The sequence below is a fragment of the Coregonus lavaretus genome (assembly GCF_964263955.1).
Source record: "Coregonus lavaretus genome assembly, chromosome: 23".
NCBI classification, from domain to species: Eukaryota; Metazoa; Chordata; class Actinopteri; order Salmoniformes; family Salmonidae; genus Coregonus; species Coregonus lavaretus.
This window is the reverse complement of record NC_140010.1, coordinates 19,718,235-19,739,703: the sequence shown is the minus strand read 5'-3', so window position 1 is coordinate 19,739,703 and position 21,469 is coordinate 19,718,235. Positions and strand designations below refer to the sequence as shown.

The window sequence follows — 21,469 nt, the reverse complement described above, 5'->3', positions numbered from 1 at the left end:
AATAGTCAGGGAGAAATATTATAGCTAGGCAGGGCTGGGCTTGGTTAAAACCCTGGATCAGAGACCAAAGTGTAGCTGTAGATAAATAAATTCTCCAGTAGGAGGTGCTGCCCAGCCGTTAAAAAAAAGGTTTTTAGTGAATATAACGTTGAAGATCTGATGTTGTTTTAAAGGTACAAATTCAACATATTTTATACGAGGTTTGTTTATGTTGAAATTTGGTTACCATGATGACATAATCCTGTGGATTAAATTTCACCCTCAAAACAACAGTTTACGTTGATTACTTTTTAAAATCCAATGTATTTTCCACATAGATTCCACATCACAATATGTTGACAAATTATGTTGAAACAACGTTGATTCAGTCAGTTTGTGCCCAGACAGATGGCAATCTGTTTGGATTTACCTTCAGATGAGCATGAACACTCTTCATCTGTTTTTGGGCCTCAGCTGCCTGCCTGCTGGCTTGACTAAGCTGGATCTCCATCTCATTGAGGTCTCCCTCCATCTTCTTCTTTAGCCTGAGGGCCTCATTCCTGCTTCGGCACTCTGCCTCAAGAGGACTCTGCAGGGTATCAATGTTCCTCTGAAGGTTTCTCTTGGACTTCTCCATCTCCTCATCCTTCTCAGCTAACTTGCGATCAGTGTCAGCCTTGACCTGATTTAACTCCAGCTGAATTCTGAGGATCTTTCCCTCCTCGTGCTCCAGGGAGGCCTAGAATACACATCAGAAGATTCAAACTGAAAATGACAGTGGTTGATGTAAAATGGCCAATCCAGACAGAACCAGGGAAGATTTGAAATTGCACTCTTACCTCAGCTTCCTCCAGAGCAGCCTGGATCTCTACCTTCTCTTGCTCTAACTGTTTATGGACCTTCTCCAACTAATGAATTGTCTTTCCTCCCAAACCAAGCTGCTCACTCAGATCAGTTATCTCCTCTGAGAAAAAGGTGTTGCAATGAAGATATATGAAAACTATATTGGGCACTTGCAGAACCTTGGTTCATAAAAGAGCTGTTTGCTCTTCAGTGCATGGATGTGAACATTGGCAGAGCTGAAAACATTTAAAGCAAAGAGCTCTTTACTCACCTTGAAGGTTCTTGTTCTCCCTCTTCATTGTCTCCAGCTGATCCAAAGATTATTCATAGGAGTTGGAGTAGGCCTCCTGTAGCTCAGTTGGTAGAGCATGGCGCTTGCAACGTCAGGGTTGTTCGTTTCCCACGGGGGGCCAGTATGAAAAATGTATGCACTCACTAACTGTAAGTCGCTCTGGATAAGAGCGTCTGCTAAATGACTAAAATGTAAATGTAAAATTAGTTATTTAGCTTGAAGAGTTCAGTGCTCAGATACCTGGCCTCCTTCTGGGAGCTCTCCAGCTCACACTGAGACTCCTCATACTTCTGCTTCCATTCAGCCAGGACCTACATTATATAATACAGCAGCCATTTGACTTCAATCATGACTCTTTTATAAGTGTTGAAGTACGCCTATGATTTTGTTTCTGCTGTGTAGAATTCAGGAATTCAGATACACGTGTGATTTGAAGAACTGCATTGCATATTTTGTCAAAGTTTCTTTGCTTCTTGTCCAGGGCAGCAGCAGCAGCATTAGACCTCTCCACATCCACCATGAGATCTTCAATCTCATTCTGCAGTCTGTGTTTGGTCTTCTCTAGGGAGGAACACTTAGTGTTCACAGCCTCCACAGCTTCTTCAGCGTCCTGCAGGCGCTGAGCCAGCTTCTTCCTGAGTTGTAGATGAAGAGACAAAGTAGAAAATGTGGTATATCATTTCATGGCTTCTCCAAACTTCAGGCAATTTACTTAGCACTATTTGCGCATTGAGGAATGTTGCTGCTATTTAGCAGGAATTAGGATTCTAAAAAATAGCACTCATTCCTTACGTGGCTTCCTCCAGTTCTTCAGTTTTCTGAATGGCATCAGTCTCATACTTAGTTCTCCACTGAGCCACCTCAGAGTTAGCCTTGGACATGCCACGCTGCAGGTCAGCCTTGGCCTCCTGCTCCTCCTCATACTGCTCTCTAAGCAGGTCACAGTCATGGCGAGCAGACTGCACTGCATGGGATAGTGCAGTCTTTGCCTGAAGGGAGCAAGGACAGAGGGCATTCATTTTATGATGAAGGCATCATCATTTATCAATAAGAAAATGAATGTTCTAAATGACCTTGACTTCCTCCTCCAGCTGTCTCTTTAGATCTTCAAGCTGTTGACTGTAGGAATTCTTTCCTCTGGTCAGCTGAGAGACAAGAGATTCCTTATCTTCCAACTGTCTACCAATCTCATCTAGAAAGTAAGAGGTTGAGGAATAGACTTTAGCTTGTTACCTCATTCAGCTTCTTTATTGCAATATCCAGAGACAGAAGTTATTCTACCTACCATTCTCGGCTTGAAGTCGGGCTTTCTGAGTTGTAATGTCATTGAGGGATCTTTGCCTTTCCTCATACTTGGTTCTGTATTCATTGGCTTGGTCCTCTAGAGTTCTACTCAACTTCTCCAAGTTAATCTTCAAGATGAAAGACAAAAAAAATGAATTCAAGAGGTAAACAGTGACCAAATGGAAAAAAAATTGTACTTTCACTTAGATGGACTTTTTACCTTTGACTTTGCAACATGTTCCATGTTGGAGAGGACATCATCCAGCCCTAGCCTAAGATCGCTCTTCTCCTTCTCCAGTTTCTGCTTCACTCTCTGCAGGTTGTCTACCTGCTCCCCCAGGTCAGCCACACTGTCAGCTTGTTTCTTCCTGAGTGTGGCAGCTGTAGCCTCGTGCTGCAGAGTGGCCTCTTCGAGGTCTCTGCGAAGTTTCTGGAACTCCATCTCCCTCTTTTTGTTCATCTCAATCTGGACCACAGTGGCCTCCACCAGCCTCCAGCCTCTCACTGATCTCCTCCAGCTCTCTGGCCAAGTCTACTCTTTGCTTCTCCACCTTGGCTCGGGCAGTTCTTTCTGCCTCAAGCTCCTCTTCCAGTTCCTCTACACGGGCCTAGCACAATACAAAATGGCATCATCATGGTAAAATATACAAACGGTTGAAGAGTTCAAATCGATTAAGGATGTTGTACTTCTTCATTACCTGAAGCTCCTTCAACCTCTTTTGAAGTTGAATTATTATAGCCTGTTCATCCTCAATCCTACAGATCAGATTATTGATTTCAAAGTCCTTCCTGTGGAATCATTAATTGGTAGCTCGTATATGCATGTTTGCAGTAGAGTGTAGTATTATAGTTTTAATCTTACTTCTTGAGGCGTTCCTCTAGCTGTTGTTTATCATTCTCCAGGTCCATTACGCTCTCCTGGGACAACTTTAAGTTACCCTCCAGCTTCCTCTTGGCTCTTTCAAGATCCATTCGCACCTTCTTCTCTTGCTCAAGGGACCCTTCAAGCATCAGAGGACAAGAAGCAAATAAAAATTGCTAGCTGTTTGTTAGCATTTTTTCCATTAAAAGACCATCTAATCTCAATATAGGATCTCACATCATCAACTTGTTGCTCCAGCTTAGCCTTGGTTAGATTGTTGACTTTGTCCTCCTCACTCTGCAGGTCATCCAGTGTTTGCTGGTGAGCTTCTTGAAGAGCTTTCTTCTCCTTTGTCAGCTTGGCAATGATTTCATCCATAGCTGCCATTTCCTCAATCAGGTTCTTCACCTGTGAACAGACAACATAGGCTGAGCACACTGCCTTTTAAAAAACATGTTGTGTTCTTCATACAGATTCAAAGATTAAGAATTACCTTGTTCTCAGCGGCATGCTTTTCCTTCTCCACTTTAGCCAGAGTGAGCTCCAGATCATCAATGTCCTTCTTTAACTCAGAGCACTCGTCCTCCAGCTTCCTGTTCTTAGCAGTCAGTTCTGCATTTATTTCCTCTTCATCCTCCAGTCTCTCCATCAGCTCTTTGCCTTTGGCCTCAAGCTGGATCTTGCTTTTGATCAGCTCCTCACATCGCTCCTCTGCATCACACGTTTGGAAATTGCTCCCAAGGATGACCCAGACTTGTGGAGGTCTACAATTTTTTTTCTGAGGTCTTGGCTGATTTCTTTTGATTTTTCCATGATGTCGAGCAAAGAGGCACTAAGTTTGAAGGTAGGCCTTGAAATACATCCACCGGTACACCTCCAATTGACATCCAAATGATGGATAAGAGCGTCTGCTAAATGACTAAAATGTAAATGTAATGTCAATTAGCCTATCAGAAGCATCTAAAGCCATGACATCATTTTCTGGAATTTTTCAAGCTGTTTAAAGGCACGGTCAACTTAGTGTATGTAAACTTCTGACCCACTGGAATTGTGATACAGTGAATTATAAGTGAAATAATCTGTCTGTAAACAATTGTTGGAAAAATTACTGGTGTCATGCACAAAGTAGATGTCCTAACCGACTTGCCAAAACTATAGTTTGTTAACAAGAAATTTGTGGAGTGGTTTGAAAAACAAGTTTTAATGACTCCAACCTAAGTGTATGTAAACTTCCGACTTCAACTGTACATTGTACGGACACAGTATATTTTACAATAGTTACATTTTGTTTGTTTTTAGTCCCATCCTTCAGCTACCCTCAACCCCAGTTTTGATTTCTATTTGCCATATATTTTTCAACTATGCTGTTTCACAAAAGTTCTGAACCTATTTACATTTTACGGATACATTATATGTTACATTAGTTATCTTGTTATTTTTAGTCCCAATCTTCAGCTCCACTCAACCCCTCCCATCTATATCTGAACACCATCCAGTTTTGATTTCTATTCGCCATATATTTTTTTAACTGTGCTGTGATGTTTCACAAAAGTTCTGAACCTTTCTATTCTCATAGTTTCTACATATTGTAAATTAAAGATAAACATTGTTGCTAAGAGTATTGTTATATTATTGATTGATTGACTATGACTTTTCAAATCACCCAGCAGTGCTATTTACAGAGTTTGCTCCAGGTAAATCTTGCAATTCTTCAGCCATTCCTGAACCTGCAACCAAAAACAAGCTACATATGGACAGTACGAAAACAAATTATCTAATGATTCTGTCTCTTCGCAGCAAAATCTGCAGAGCCGGAATGGTTGTATCCCCTATATACATAACATTCTATTGGTTGCAATAATTTTGTATAATAATTTAAACAGAAAAACTCTACATTTTTAATACGCCGTCGTTTTGTGTATCAGTTCATAAACCATGTGCCATGAAATCGGTACATCGAAAATCTCTTCCCAACTATTTTGCAATCTATATGGCACAGCTGTCACTTTTTTGGTCCTTAAATGAAACGGGTATACTTTTTTATTTATCACACTTTAATTTAGTTTGTTGTAATTTTGGGTAGAGCAGACATTTCCATACATTTTGTTAGCTTCATGTGTGACATGACTCCACAAGTCCTATTTATTATATAATTTACAAAGATTAAACTTTTTTTTATATAATGTTTTTTTTAATAAATTAGTATATTTGAGTTTAACAATCATTTATGTTGTAATATTTGTTGTGTCTTTTCTGGTGGATTAAACTGAAATTGCAACCAACTTTCCAAGGCGTGTTTTAAAAATAGCAATATTTTGGAGATGATTTAATTTTCAAATAATATTTTGCTGTATAAAACAATGCAACTACATCCCATGTGAAGTGCTGACACAGTTTGGAAAGATTATCCCTTTTTCTTTTTCTCCTTCTTCCCACTGTCTGCTGAAGTTAGAAAAGAAAGCAATTAAGCCAACAGAAATCCTTCATTCATTCATGCACCCACGAAGAGTTTGTGCTTTACTCTTTATGAAGATCAGTCTTATTGAAGTGTGAATATCTGACAAAGTGTACAATACCTGAGTCTGCACTAGCATAAATAGCAAACAGGATAGCCAGTAACTTCATTGCAGACTTCTGGTACATTCCTACAACCGTTTCATTTAATGGATCCTTGTTCTTCACCAGCCAGTTGCTGGTGTTGTAGTCCACAGTACCAGCATAGTGAGCCAGGGCAAAATGGGCCTCTGGTTTCCCTTTGATAAGCCTGGGCTTCTGGAATTTGTTGGATTTTCCAAGATGGTTGTCGTAAAGCTTGGTTTTAAAGGTAGCATCGCTGGCCTTGGGGAACATGCACTCCTCTTCAAGGATGGACATGATACCCATTGGCTGAGCAGAAGAAACTAGAGATAAGATAGTTCACTTGACTCAACTGAGAGGTTGTTGTCTGATACAATCCTATTCAGTAGTGTTAGAAATTGCGTAATTCAAATCTGGTATTGGAATAAGAATCAACATAATCAAGAGATGTTCAATCCAAGCTAAATTTATTATATGCAAAATGTATGTATGATAAGTATGAAGGTTCGTATACGGGCTCACTGAAAAACCACGCAGGGCAGACAGAGAACTAGAATTATTGTTTACAGATTATTTCTCAAATACTCTGCCAGAAAGCCTCCACCTCTTCTGTTGGCCAACCAGAGCAAAGGACTGAGTGTGGTCCAGACTCCATTCAGCCAATCCGTTGGCGCAGGGGTTGGTCCCAACTCCTCGGCACTCCATTTGTTGCCAGGCATAGTTGCTATGATAATAACCTGCGGAGTCAGCACCCAAAAGACACCATTCCACTGTACTCCATGTTCAAGGACAGTTTCACAGACTACAAAGAGAGAGTGTTTGTATCTGTGAGAAATACAAGTCTTATCTGTCCTACCCCTAACGTTCCCCACATGAATAACAGGCTGTTATGTGAAACAATCCATATCAGTACAGTGCTCCTCATTAATGCATTCCTTCCAAGCTATTCATCACATACAGATCCAATTATGAGAAAAATAAAACCAAACAATTCCCCCTTTTGACACCCTCTAGGGTGTCACTCATTAAAATACAATACAAACAAAAATAAACACTTTTATTAATAGACAATTTGATAATAAAAGTCCTTCAGTCCTTCCATCTACACCCAACTTGCAAACGGTTGGCTATAAGTCACCCAGGCACTTCAAACCTTCACATAAGGAAAGACAAACATTCTCAATGGTTAACTTGATTAATAAAGCATAAAACACAGGATTAATAGAACACAAAACATAAGATTATTAAAACATAAAACACCAACAGGGAAGTAAATTTTGGCCCCCTTTAGACACCCTCTAGAGTGTCACTCCACCAAGCCTGGTAGGTCATATCCTTCATTCCTTAGGTCGGAGTCCGGGATTGGGCCGTATCTCACCATCTGTTTGGAAACCACCTTCTCCATCTCCTTTTCTCACCAACCCTCAGACACAGGAAATAAGACAACATCCACAAAGAACAAGTATACCCATAGAAGCTATAACTTCACCCAGAATAGTCACAACAATAGTTTTCCATTTACCAAATATGTTATCAAACCAACCGTTTATGGAGCTATCAATACCAGAGTTCTCAACCAGTTCGTTCGCCAGCGTGGTGAGTCCCTGAAGCGCTTTGGTCACGGACCCGTCCGGTGCTGTGTTGTTGGAGATGAAAGTACAGCACATATATCCAAACAGAACACAAACCCCGTCCCGCTCAGCCAAAAGCATATCTAAAGCTATTCTATTCTGCCATGTCATTAAGCTAGTTGCCGCTGTCTGTCCAATCTACATTTTTATTAATTGTTGACCACCAGAAAATACTTGATTCAAACCCAGCTGCGATCTGATTGTGGATCCCATCAATATATATCCTTTCATCAAAGGATCCCGGGAGGAGGTCCTACTTTCTACGTGACAACTCACCAGTCTCTGACACATTTGATTGTTTGCGTATGTAGGTGAGTTCACAATCAGTTATCACCACACAACCATCAGATGTCAGCACGGGCCTGGTCTGCAACAAAGAGGAGAGATTAGTCATGGTCTCTTTTAGTTGTGACATTCTCTGTGTGGGAGCAGGAGCTAAGAGGCCCTACCCTGTATCCTATCTTATTAGTCCTAGAAAAACAATAAGAATCCCCTGTGACTTCAAACTGAGGCAACCCAGGTCGGGATGACTTTGTTATCGGGGGAAACAGATAGTGCAAGTTACCATAAGACTCTTTCACCACATCCCCAGGTGGCTTGCATGGAGGATAATCCTGACAGAGAGTCAAAGCCTGTCAAGGGGAACGGAGTAGTTCTTAACCTTGGTTTGGCTGTCCTACAGGCATAACAGTCCTCTTTAGACCGTATACTGAATCCATTCCAACCACAGGTTAAAATCTATTTACTCCGTCTCCATCTGTACTACTTCCTTCAGGTCTATAGTTTGCACTATCTCACTACCTCCCTCAGACAGGTTTACTCTATAGGGTGCCCCAGTTGAAGAAGATATCTCACTTGTCAGGTCTGTAATCTGTTTTAGCATAATTCAGACTTTCAGACAGTACCTACCCTTATATGGGTCGCACTGCCATTTCTGATAATTCCCTACTTTCACAATACTCCACCTGTCCCTAAACTGTGAATGGAAATTGGTGATGTCCTTCCCTAAAGTCCCTAGTATTTCCCCTTTCCCTACGTCTAGCTGTCTCCTATGCCTTTTCAACTTGTGTTAGGTTAACTACCACTTCTGGCTGAAACAGGAGGGTCCGTGTGTGTTAGGAATATGGCCCCCACAATCAGACAGCTACCTACCGTCGGGAGACCTGTGAATCCCCACCCTCGCCCTGAGAACATGTCAGACGCCAGAGGCCAACCCATTGCTTCACCTTCTATCGAACTCAGACAGGGTAAGGGAATCTTCGTTAAGGAGCCAACCCCCGAGCCCTAGTGGTGATCGGATCTTTCTCCTAACTCTGTGTTTGTTCGTCAGGTGTAGCTGGGTTTACCTTTTTGCAGTGAGTGACATGCACCCAGATGGATCTCTCAGCTATTCTGCTGGCAAAGGCAGTACTTGGTAGGGCCCTTCCCGCCAGGCCTGATTCAGTCTCCTGGTTAGATAGAGTGGGTCACCTTCTCCTTTAGTTCACCTGTGGGGCACAAAACCTCTGAGATACAGGTGTGGTTAATAAACTATCATACATGTTTTTTTTGTTTTTTTTTGTATTTTGTCCTCTCCTTCGTATATATTTAATATTTAATCCAACCATCCCCCTTTTTGACACATGATTTGGCCATGTGTCAATATTACCACCTACCTAAACAATCACTTTAGTTAAGATTGGTAATTAATTATCCAATTGCCATTCCTCCACTCTCTCTTCTGTTATTTTATGGTTCAAATCAAATATACTATTACCAAACTATAATCTTCTTCACAATTTGCTCAGTATTACAAATTACCCTCAACTTAGTAAAATAAACTATCTTAAAGTCCTCCTCTCATGCCTTTAGAATTTACTAGTGTGGATGATTAAAATAACACCAGAATGTTAAAACAGAGTTCAGAGGCAATTGAAATCATTTAACGAACTGTTTAATCCCATAGTATACTAAACATTACCATTATTCTAAATATTTCATAAATGTTAGTTATCCCAAGTGTTCATTAAGTCCTCATGACATTCATTCTCATAAGAAATCATATATACCCCAAACTCAGCCAAAAGCTAAAAAACTCCATAAAATTCACTGTGTGCTCCTCTAAGACCTATCACCCTTGACCTGCTGAAACCCCCCCAAAATTGAAACAACAAGGCTTTATAAACATCATACTAGGTGTGTTGTTTTTTGTTTGAAAAACCCAATTTGAAAAACAACCACAAATAGCCAGGCCTTAATTTGGTAGCTCACTTTTATGACCTAAATACTGCCTAACTTCACTACTGCTCCCCTAGCCCTAGGCAACATTCCAACGAGATGAGCTAATCTCTTTCTCCTGGTTATCCCCAGTCTTAACCCATCAATAATTGTTTGTATCAATCTAATTCCTCATAACTAATCTATAAAACCACTCAAAATTCCTCGAGTATACAATTATTATTTAATTGATTACCCTAACTCTGCTACATGTACCAAAAATTTATATTTTCCCGCTAAACCATTTCAGTTCGCTATTCAATTTATTTAACTGTTCTCTCTGATTATGCCCTAATTAATAAAACAAATACTTGCTATCGTTGATTAGCATACATTTAATGATGTTCCTACCATCTGAACTGTACTATCTCTCACCCTCCCCTTGCTCCTTCGGGGAGAGCACATGGTAACCTTATAACATATTTTCATAGACTTTTCTAGAATACTTCTATTTAAGCTATCTAATTCAACCTTTCACATTTCTCAATCCACATAGTAATCTAGGTATATAGACCCACTGCGAAAGCTTTGTCTACTGTCCCTACCTGTGTTCGAACCAGGAACATCGCCAGTCACTCCACACCATCTACGATTCTCTCAAAGTAAATACTTTCACGTCGCACATCCAGCCACGTCATCACCCCCGTCTAGCCAGCCCTTCCGTCTCAAACACCCTAGTAACAAAAATAAAACACACTCTAACAGCGTTCTGCATTTACCTCTATCATCGGGTTTAAGAACTAACGTAACAACATTAACTATTCTCTATTGCTGTAGTAACGTCTTGTTTGGTTCAGTTTATTTATTACGGAGTGTCCATAATACTATAATAATACATAATCGAATTCCCCTCATGCATACAGATTTCACCTTATGCCATTGAAATGCCAAATAAACCATAATAGTTCAATGGAGCCCCCTATTGGCTCTCCCCTACCTATACATTACTTCTATAACCACTTTAGTTATGGTCCGATTACAAATTAAACCTTATCACATGATCAAACAACGCCACAACCTTAAACCCATATGGGGCGGCAGGCAGCTTAGTGATCAGTAGCGCCGCGCCAACAACCGAGAGGTCGCCGGTTCCAATCCCCGAGCCGACCAGGCGAAAAATCTGCTGATGTGCCCTCGAGCAAGGCACTCAACCCCAATCGCACCTGCAAGTCGCTCTGGACAAGAGCGTCTGCCAAATCACCAAAAATGCAAATGTAAATATTCTCCACTTTCTCACCCATGACGCACGTCTACGCTCGGATGAGCAAGTTCAGAATATCCATCGTCAGAAACCCCCAGGCACCTCTCAAATAATCACCCCGTGGTGTTCCCAGCCAACTCCAGTCTTTCCTCGCTCCAAAAGCCACAGTTTCGCTCTCTCCAGCCCCTCCCCTCACAACTCTCTCTCCAGTGCTCGGTGGGAGCAGGCTCTTTTGAGGAGCTGTGCTAGTGTTTCCAATATTCTGTCGTTATTTAAAGTACTTTAATCTAATTATTTAAATCAAATTATTCCCACCTAATTAGTTAAAGTTGGTGCATGTTTATATTGAAACGATAAACCAAATTATTTCAGTCTAATTGTTTAACCAGTATTTTGCAGGGTCAAACATCAAACGTTAAATCAAATAATAAACCAAAAAGCCTCAACCCAAGCACCTATAACCAGAATTATGCTATGTCTAACACCAAACGGCACAGTTCAAACATATCAGCTCAACCGTTTCAGTTCAGTCACACAATTCATCACTTTAGCTTTATGTTCCCAATTGTTTTAACGGGTTATATGGTTTAAGCAACCACAAACCCAACAGTTATCCCCAAATTATACAGTTTGGACAGCCACAGACGTTTTAATTCCCAATTAGTTTTCTATCAAGGTATACAGGTTTGTCATTCACACTCTCATGCATACGACAACACTCGCACTGTCTAACTTTTAAAGTACCTCCTATGAGTCTCTCAGTCATAGCTCGCACTGTCTAAACTATTTTAAAGTACCTCCTATGAGCATTCAGTCATAGCGTCGCACTGTCTAATCTATTTTAAAGTACCTCCTATGAGCCTTCAGTCATAGCGTCGCACTATCTAATCTACTTTAAAGTGCCTCCTATGAGCCTTCAGTCATAGCGTCGCACTCCCATGGGTTTAACCATCACAATTATCAAACATTTGCATAGTATATTATGAAATCGAAATAGTATACTGTAATCGTTATTTATAGTATAATAGGGTTCACTTACATCAAACAGGTGCTTCACAAAATTAATTTGGATAAAGCCAATGTGCAAAACTTCAGTTATATTACAATAGGTGTTTTGCTTACCTTTTTAGAAGCCCGGGCGATTTGTGAAACACATCGTTCGATGACAGTGATGTCCAATAGGCTGGGTGAATTCCAGCGAAGTTCCGCCACCAGATCACGTCGGGGTCAGCAATTGTTAGAAATTGCGTAATTCAAATCTGGTATTGGAATAAGAATCAACATAATCAAGAGATATTCAATCCAAGCTAAATTTATTATATGCAAAATGTATGTATGATAAGTATGAAGGTTCGTATACGGGCTCACTGAAAAACCACGCAGGGCAGACAGAGAACTAGAATTATTGTTTACAGATTCTTTCTCAAATACTCTGACAGAAAGCCTCCACCTCTTCTGTTGGCCAACCAGAGCAAAGGACTGAGTGTGGTCCAGACTCCATTCAGCCAATCCGTTGGCGCAGGGGTTGGTCCCAACTCCTCGGCACTCCATTTGTTGCCAGGCATAGTTGCTATGATAATAACCTGCGGAGTCAGCACCCAAAAGACACCATTCCACTGTACTCCATGTTCAAGGACAGTTTCACAGACTACAAAGAGAGAGTGTTCGTATCTGTGAGAAATACAAGTCTTATCTGTCCTACCCCTAACGTTCCCCACATGAATAACAGGCTGTTATGTGAAACAATCCATATCAGTACAGTGCTCCTCATTAATGCATTCCTTCCAAGCTATTCATCACATACAGATCCAATTATGAGAAAAATAAAACCCAACAATTGTATGCATCATATTATAGCTATATTTAATTTGGTCCATATATGCAGTATTTCAGTTACCTTCTCAATAAGATCAATGCAAGCCTGCACGTCCATGCCAAAGTCAATGAACTCCCATTCAATTCCCTCTTTCTTGTACTCTTATTGCTCTAGAACAAACATGTGTTGGTTGAAAAACTGTTGCAGCTTTGCATTGGTGAAGTTGATGCAGAGCTGCTCAAAGGTGTTGTACTGCAATTATAGATGGTTAAATGGTTAGGTTTTCACATAAAGGTTCCTATCAGGAACATTACTTGATAGTGTTGCTTGAGAACCTAAATTAATATTTGATAATAATTGTCTATTTATAAACTCACATCAAAGATCTCAAAACCAGCAATGTCCAGTACACCGATGAAGTACTGGCGAGCCAGCTTGGTCTCCAATGACTGGTTGATTCGCACCACCATCCACATGAACATCTTTTCATACACAGCTTTGGAAAGGGCACCAACGGTATAGTTCACCTGTTGGACAGTTTGCCCCTTGGTGACCCACTCATTCCCTACTTTGACCCTTGGGTGACAGAGACCCTTTATGAGGTCAGCAGAGTTCAGGCCCATGAGATATGAGACTTTGTCAGCACCTGGGAAAGAAAACCAGTGACTTTACACATGGATTCACAGAACTATCTAATCCCAATGCTTTTGGCTTTTAGCCAGGTCTCACCTTCAGTGCCATCAGCCTCTGCCTGCTCCTCACGCTGTTTCTGCTTGAACCTCATGTTGCCATAGTGCATGATGGCACCAGTCAGCTTATACACTGAGTTTTTCTCCTCCAGAGTAAAGCAGCATCCTGTGGAGGAGAAGAAAAGAACAGCGATGTAGAAGTAAGAATTGGTCATTTAAAACCCCCCACTGATATTTCATGATGTAATGACCACTCTGCTATAGTGGATATTATTATTTCAAACCAAGAACAGGGTAGGCTGCAATGTTTACTTGACATATGCAACATAACAAGCTGGCTTGAAATTCAACAAGACAACACTCTGATTTCCCAAACGAAAGAATACCAAAATTCAGGGGCCAGAGTGACGGTGAATAAGTAACTCACATCTGTTGCCATCAGTTCATCAGCGTCATCAATAGACAACACAGTTGTCTCCCCCTGGGAGATGAAGGCGTAGTCATAGGGATTAGCTGTCACCAGCAATGTCACGCCCTGACCTTGAGAACCCTGTTATTCTCTAGTTAGTTTGGTCAGGGTGTGAATGTTGACATTCTATGTTATATATTTCTATGTTGGCCAGGTGTGGTTCCCAATCAGAGGCAGCTGTCGATCGTTGTCTCTGATTGGGGCTCATACTTAGGCAGCCATTTTGCCTACCTTTAGTTGTGGGATCTTGTTTCTGTTTGGATTGTTTGATGTTTAGCCTCTTGAACGTCACGTTCTGTTGGATTTTGTTATTTTGTCTGTGTTTATTAAAATAAATTAAACATGTACGCATACCACGCTGCACCTTGGTCCAATCCTTTATACAACGAACGTGACAGAAGGTCCCACCATATTCGGACCAAGCAGCGTGGCCAGGAGGAGCAGACACCCTGGACACAGGTGGGGAAGACATTTTGGACATGGGAGGAGATATTAGCCGGTAAAGGACCCTGGGCGAAGGAAGAAGCCAAGGCAGGAGAGGATCAACGGCGACGCCAACGGTGCCGACCGCGAAGGAAGCACGAGAGGCAGCCCCAATAATGTTTTTTGGGGGGGGGCACACGGAGCAGAAGGAGACCCTGAAATGGCTGACTGTGGAGGAAGAGGAGGCCGCTATTATAGAGGCCCTCCAAGACATGCAGCTCAGCACTCTGAGAGAGGAGATAACTACCTTAAGGGGGCTGTTAGTTAAGAGAGAGCAGGAGAGCTCCCTTCAGAGGGAGGCGCTGCAGGAGGCCCACAGGGAGAAGGAGTCAGTGGATGCACGGAGAGAGGAGCTGGCCAGACAACAGGAGGAGCTGAGAGAGGAGTTAACCGTACAGCAAAAGAGAACGCAGTCCTTAGAGCTGGCGGAGCCAGGTTTCAGAGTAGAGCCAACTCCCCGCACTCGCGTTAAGGAGCATGGGACCATACAGGCACCCTGTTATGCTGTGATACGCACTGTATCTCCAGTGCACATTCACAGCCCGGTGCGCTTGGTGCCCGCGTCCCGCTCTTGCCGGGCTAAAATGAGCGTTCAGCCAGGACGGGTTGTGCCTGCTCCTCGCACCAAACCAGTGGTGCGTGTCCCTAGCCTGGTAAGGCCCGTGCCTGCTCCTCACACCAAACCAGTGGTGCGTGTCTCCAGTCCTGTACAACCTGTACCTGCTCCTCGCACCAAACCAGTGGTGCGTGTCGCCAGCCCGGTGCGCCCCGTACCTACTTCTCGCACCAAACCAGTGGTGCGTGTCCCTAGCCTGGTACGACCCGTGCCTGCTCCTCGCACCAAACCAGTGGTGCGTGTCTCCAGCCCGGCGTGCCCCGTACCTGCTCCTCGCACCAAACCAGTGGAGCGTGTCCACAGCCTGGTAAGGCCCGTGCCTGCTCCTCGCACTAAACCAGTGGTGCGTGTCGCCAGCCCGGTCCGCCCCGTACCTGCTCCTCGCACCAAACTAGTGGTGCGTGTCTCCAGTCCTGTACGGCCCGTACCTGCTCCTCGCACTAAAGCAGTGGTGCATGTCGCCAGCCCGGTGCGCCCCGTACCTGCTCCTCGCACCAAACCAGTGGTGCGTGTCTCCAGTCCGGTACGGCCTGTTCCAGCGCCACGCACCAGACCTCCAGTGCGGGTCCACTGCTCCACTCCGGTGCCAGAGCAGTCCGCTCCACCGGTGCCAAGTCCAGCAACGGTCAGCTGCTCCACTCCTATGCCAGAGTAGTCCGCTCCACCGGTGCCTAATCCAGCTCCGGTCAGCCGCTCCACTCCAGTGCCAGAGCAGTCCACTCCACCGGTGTCTAGTCCAGCTCCGGTCAGCTGCTTCACTCCAGTGCCAGAGCAGTCCGCTCTACCGGTGCCTAGTCCAGCTCCGGTTATCTGCTCCCTACCAGAGCCGGGGCAGTACACTTCACCGGTGCCTAGTCCGGGTCTGGTCGTCTACTCTTCCCCCATGCCGGAGCCATCCACGCCACCGGGGTCCGAGCCGGAACCAGACGTCAACCCCTCTCCGGGGTCGGGGTCTCCCACACCAGGGTCCAGACAGGGCTTGGTGCATCGCGGGAGGACTGCCGAGCCGGAACCAGACGTCAACCCCTCTCCAGGGTCGAGGGCTCCCACATCAGGGTCCAGACAGGACTTGGTGCATCGTGGGAGGACTAAGAGGGGAAGCATCGCACCGGGGTCCAGACCGGACCAGGTGTGCTACGGGAGGCAGGAAAGGAGAGGAGTGTACTGCGTCCGAAGCCGGAGCCGTCACCGAGGCTAGATGCCCACCCGGACCCTCCCCTATTGAGTCAGGTTTTTGCGGCCGGAGTCCTCACCTTTGGGGGGGGTACTGTCACGGCCTGACCTTGAGAACCTTGTTATTCTCTAGTTAGAATGTCAACATTCACACCCTGACCAAACTATGTTATATATTTCTATGTTGGCCGGGTGTGGTTCACAATCAGAGGCAGCTTTCGATCATTGTCTCTGATTGGGGTTCATACTTAGGCAGCCATTTTGCCTACCTTTAGTTGTGGGATCTTGTTTCTGTTTCAGTTTAGGCTTGTTGCTGTTAGCCTTTAGAACTTCACGTTCAGTTGCTTTTGTTATTTTGTCAAGTGTTTATTTAATAAATTAAACATGTACGCATACCACGCTGCACCTTGGTCCAATCCTTTATATAACGAACGTGACAAGCAACATCTCTGTATACCCATAAGGTCGGGAAGAGAGACATAGAAAGACAAATACAGACATGCTATTACTTATTATTACACTCCACAAATGAATGCAGTCATTACACCATTGTTATCTAATTGTGGTACTGACCCAGTTCTTGTTTGACAAGATCTGATAGAAGATGTGCTAGTCCCTCTCAGTCTTCAGCTGAAAAGTGACTCGAGACTTCTCCAGAAGGTCTGGAAATAAGGAGATTTAGAACAGTAGACAAATACATTTATTTCAGACACTGTAGACCAGTTCTCTCAGACTTTTCAAAGTGTTTTTTTATCTTTGGATTCACATGTCTCAATATCAGCAGAAGCAAGCTTTCCTCGAGTGTCAAAATTAATCCTGATAAATGTACCCTAAATATAATATTTCTGTTAGTTTCTTTTTGGGTGATTAATGCTGTATAAGAATATCCATCAGAAAACTCACAAATCTTGAGGAGTTGTCATTTCTGATGGTCTTGGCGTTACCAAAGGCCTCCAGAGCTGGGTTAGCCTGGATGATTTGATCCTCCAGAGTTCCCTTAGAATGTTATAGAAACACATGTTAGATGCTTGGCTTTACAAATAGCTACAGAACTGCTCAATCATGAAAATATGCATGCCAAAGCTGTCGCAGATTGAATACCTTGTTTTGGGCGGCTGCATCTTTCTTCCTGCCACTAGCTGCAATGCTTGCAAAGTACTGGATGACTCTCTTGGTGTTCACAGTCTTTCCAGCACCAGATTCTCCTCTGGAAACACACAGTAATCTTTAAAAATAGAGTTTATCACAATATCCTATGTAACATGACAGATAAAGCACTCTTTTAAAGCATGTGAGTAGGATGAGTAGTGTAGTACTTACGTGATCAGAATAGACTGGTTCTCACGGTCTATACAGGTAATAAAAATGCAATTTTATATAATTATCAGAATTAATTATCATTATCATTCCCTTACATATTTTCTAAAGTAGCTATTTGAGTTTACCTGTCAGCATGCACTGATAGGCATTGTCAGAGATCGAGAAGATGTGGGGAGGAGCTTCTTGCCTCTTCTTGCCTCTATAGGCTACAGATGGATCATACACTGGCAGCCACTTGTAGGTGTCAAGGGGTGCTGAAGGTGGGTGTGGTGCATGAATCAAGCGCAGGACGCAGAAGCTCAGTCCAAAAGACTTTAGTGCAATATTCACGTAGAAAATAAGCACAATAAGCCCGAAGGCGAAATAACGGCGCACACAGGCGTCAAACAAACGGCGCACTAACATGTGCGAAAAACCTCTCCAAAACACTGGAGGGAAGTACGTAGCTCCAACACAAAACAGAAGAGCAATCACACACAAAGACAAACACACACAACGAGAACTAAATAGGACACTAACGAGGACTAACAAGACACATGTGTACAACATCAAGACAAAACCAAACGAACATGAAACATAGATCGGTGGCAGCTAGTACTCCGGGGACGACGACCGCCGAAGCCTGCCCGAACCAGGAGGAGGAGCAGCCTCGGCCGAAACCGTGACAGTAGGAGTTGACAGTGACGCAGAACAGCCCTGAGTAGGTCTGTAAAAGATCGATACAGTTGAAAGTGCATAACATTGGAAAGTATTACTATGGTTTTGGTGGGGATATTTTACATAGAAAAAAGTTGTCAACTTAAGATTCAAATTTCGAACTTAATGAAGAAGCGACTCTCGTGCTCACATAGATCATCCATGCTGCGTAACGATCTTTGAGGTTGTACAGAACAGCAGGCTCGTGGAGGAAGGTCAGCATGGCCATGTCCTCAATCTTGTCAAATTTGGGAGGATTCTATTGCATAATATGAGAGTCTTTGAAGGTGAGAGTCTGTAAGAAATTGGAGAGATTTTGTAAAGACAGTTAAGCCTTGTTCACATTGGCAGTTTGAAGTGACTCATATTCGATTCGAATCTGTTCTTTTTCTTGCAGTCTGAACAGCCAAAAATAATATGGAATCAAATATTTCAAGGCGCATTTCAAACCACCTTCATAGGTGGTTTGAAATCAGATACAAATCTGTTTCCTGTCCTAGAAAGCTAAACAGCTACCTAGCTAGTTGACTGCTGTGGCTAGCCAAAAAGGACTCGTTTTGAAAGTTGGATCATCTTATCCTTTGAGGCTTTAAAAGTGTCTTACACTATGATTTTGAACATTCAAAGCAACTGGGAAACATCCATGGCAGGCATTGTTGTCACCTTAGCTTGCTACATAACTTCTGAGTGAAACATTCTTAGAGATAAAGGTGCTATCTAGAACCAATAAGGGTTCTTCGGCTGTCCCCATAGGAGAACCCTTTGAAGAACCCTTTTTGGTTCCAGGTATAACCCTTTTGGTTCCAGGTAGAACCCTTTTGGGTTACATGAAGAACCCTTTCCACAGATGGTTCTACATGGAACCCAAAAGAGTTCTACCTGATAACCAAAAAGGGTTCTCCTATGGGGACAGCCAAAGAACCCTTTTGGAACCCTTTTTTCTAAGAGTGTAGGCAGCACGAGCACCACCACCAATCAGCCTACACCACTGCACACACACCCGTCATTACTATGACAACTAGCGTAGCCATGTCAGCAAATTACTGCTGTCTGAACACACAAATCCGATTTGGTCACTTGTAACTTGCTGTTTGGACATTCAGTATTCCAAAATGGATTTGAAAAACAAAACGGATTTGAGCATTAAGGCCTGCAATGTGAACAAGTATTTATTAACCACTTAATTCTGCATTACTTTACAACCTTGTTCTGGGGGAAAAAAGGGAAGCAGAATTCAACTTGGTCACTTGAAGTAAAGACTGACCTGCCCATTCTGGGTCTGCACAGTGACCAAGTCTCCTTGGCTGGTGACGGACGCCTTGACAAACTCCTCCACGGGGTCAGGCACAAAGCATTCCTTCTTCATGTCGAAGGGACGGGTCTGGGCCTCCAGACGCTCCCGGTCAGACTTCCTCAGGTATTGGGCTGCTGCCCCAAACACCACCATCTCAGCATCACCCATGGTTGCACTGTGAGACAGAGAAAATGCCAAATTAGTTACTTCATGTTACTTTTAGAATTTCCACCATACATGTCTCATTACATCACTAATCATTTGACAAAAGAATAGTAATAAATCCTACAATTAGATTTAGATTTATGTAATAATTATCACTCAATAAAAGTTTACGACGTGTTAATTTACCTTCAACACTGCTAAGGGGTGAAGATGAATGGAGGTCTCAGAACTGTCTCCCTGCAATAGCAGAGATCATATATAACCCTGTTGGCCCTGCCTTAAAAGGCCAAGAACACTGTAACCCCATGACCCCCATGACCCCCCTCCCCACAACACACACACACGATCCTCACAATCACCCACTGAGACACAAATTACTCCTGAGGGACATGCCACTCTTGCCTAGAGGTATGCATTGTTGTCTGGCTCCACTCCATTGACCGACCTTCCACAGCTCCATTGTGATTTTTATGGGATAATGTCCAGGAATTTCAGATGTCTATCCTGTGAGTCACATTTATAGAAGCACTCATTACTAAAGCCCCAACACTTCATCTACCACTGTCAATATTTGTCTGTTTCATCTTCTCTGTTATCTCTGTTCAAATGGATGTAGGATTTATTATAATGCATCTCATTTCGGCCACTCCATCTCTCTAGATCTCCATCTGTCTCAACCACAGCGCTAATCCCAACTCCCAAGGGGAACGGCAGGGATTGCCGCGTTCACAGGTGAATGTGCATGTGACAGTGCTGGTGTAAATCAACATTATCACACACATCCAATTTTTTTTTAATATAAGGTCACATTGACTGATTGAAACACCTAGCTGATCCAACACAAACATTTGCATTGAATAGTGTTGCTATGATCTTGTTATGGATCACATTCCTGTTCCTCTCTGAAATGTGAAATAGGAAATATAATCTTGACTGTTGCTCTCCTAATGATAGCAGAACTAAGTGGTTGAGGAATAATTTCATATTAACACTCATTATTATTACATGGTTAGCACACCAGGCATAAAATCTTCATAAGCCAATCATGCCGCCAACCTGTCAGCAACTCGTGCTATGCATATCATATACATGTCTTTGTCATGACCCACTACGGCCAGAGCCAATACTCCAGGGACACTTTTCATTGTCCTGCCACCAGCCTGTCACTGCCCTGTGGGTACAATGTCAGTGACAGTTTCACCCTTGACCAGCAGATTAGGACACTGTCTGCAGTCTGAAAGAGAGACTTCAGAGTTTCAAAATAGTCAGAGGATGGCGCATGTCCCCCTGTAGGTTCAATGTAGGTACATGATTTAGAAAATAAATTAGAAATATACATTTTGGGGTCACATCCTGTGTTTGTATTTACAATTTATGTTTTTTTTTTTTTTTTACTTTTGTCTCAGTCATTATTGATATGTAAATAGCCGTCAAAGGTCTTTTCAGTGCACTTTGGCATGTGCTCTTCAAAATAGCGTGTGAGCTCAACTACCATGGTCTGCATGTGCCCTGACTCCTGTGGGAATGACATGCCACATGTCTGCCTCATCATCCCCTCCTGTCGCCTCCCGTGTCCTCATTTGAGAGGACTTAGGGGACTTAAACAGGAGGACTGACCGCATCCAGCAGTGCAGCTGTTTGCATTGTCAGTCAGAGCCTTACCAGGGGATTAGAGGTAAGTTCCAGTTCCACAGCTGAATGTTCCATTCTCAGAGGTACACAGAGACTGAGAAATAAATGTATTTGATTTGGCCATCACCAAGGACAGGATAGTAGTTGGATGAGCAGAGTTATTATTTATTTGGAAGATGATACTGATCAGA

The 21,469-nt window shown here is 43.1% G+C and overlaps 1 pseudogene across 1 annotated transcript in view; it reads right to left on the bottom strand.

The window, feature by feature from the left end:
- LOC311098897 (myosin-1-like) overlaps nucleotides 1–19,649 on the bottom strand; it is a 38,449-nt pseudogene extending 18,800 nt beyond the window's left edge. Inside the window, exons 1-29 of the transcript in view lie at nucleotides 19,452–19,649; nucleotides 18,339–18,482; nucleotides 18,158–18,197; nucleotides 17,617–17,745; nucleotides 17,492–17,519; nucleotides 17,273–17,378; nucleotides 17,075–17,167; nucleotides 16,938–17,001; nucleotides 16,745–16,833; nucleotides 13,858–13,965; nucleotides 13,471–13,596; nucleotides 13,119–13,387; nucleotides 12,823–12,993; nucleotides 5,837–6,146; nucleotides 5,631–5,702; nucleotides 4,634–4,646; nucleotides 3,754–3,994; nucleotides 3,498–3,668; nucleotides 3,261–3,406; nucleotides 3,097–3,187; nucleotides 2,619–3,006; nucleotides 2,400–2,526; nucleotides 2,188–2,306; nucleotides 1,907–2,103; nucleotides 1,566–1,749; nucleotides 1,327–1,425; nucleotides 1,094–1,169; nucleotides 819–943; nucleotides 410–718 (exon numbers count right to left, since the gene is read on the bottom strand). The product of the transcript in view is annotated as a myosin-1-like (transcript). The remainder of the gene's footprint in view (nucleotides 1–409; nucleotides 719–818; nucleotides 944–1,093; nucleotides 1,170–1,326; nucleotides 1,426–1,565; nucleotides 1,750–1,906; nucleotides 2,104–2,187; nucleotides 2,307–2,399; nucleotides 2,527–2,618; nucleotides 3,007–3,096; nucleotides 3,188–3,260; nucleotides 3,407–3,497; nucleotides 3,669–3,753; nucleotides 3,995–4,633; nucleotides 4,647–5,630; nucleotides 5,703–5,836; nucleotides 6,147–12,822; nucleotides 12,994–13,118; nucleotides 13,388–13,470; nucleotides 13,597–13,857; nucleotides 13,966–16,744; nucleotides 16,834–16,937; nucleotides 17,002–17,074; nucleotides 17,168–17,272; nucleotides 17,379–17,491; nucleotides 17,520–17,616; nucleotides 17,746–18,157; nucleotides 18,198–18,338; nucleotides 18,483–19,451) is intronic.
- Between the last annotated feature and the right edge of the window lie 1,820 nt (nucleotides 19,650–21,469).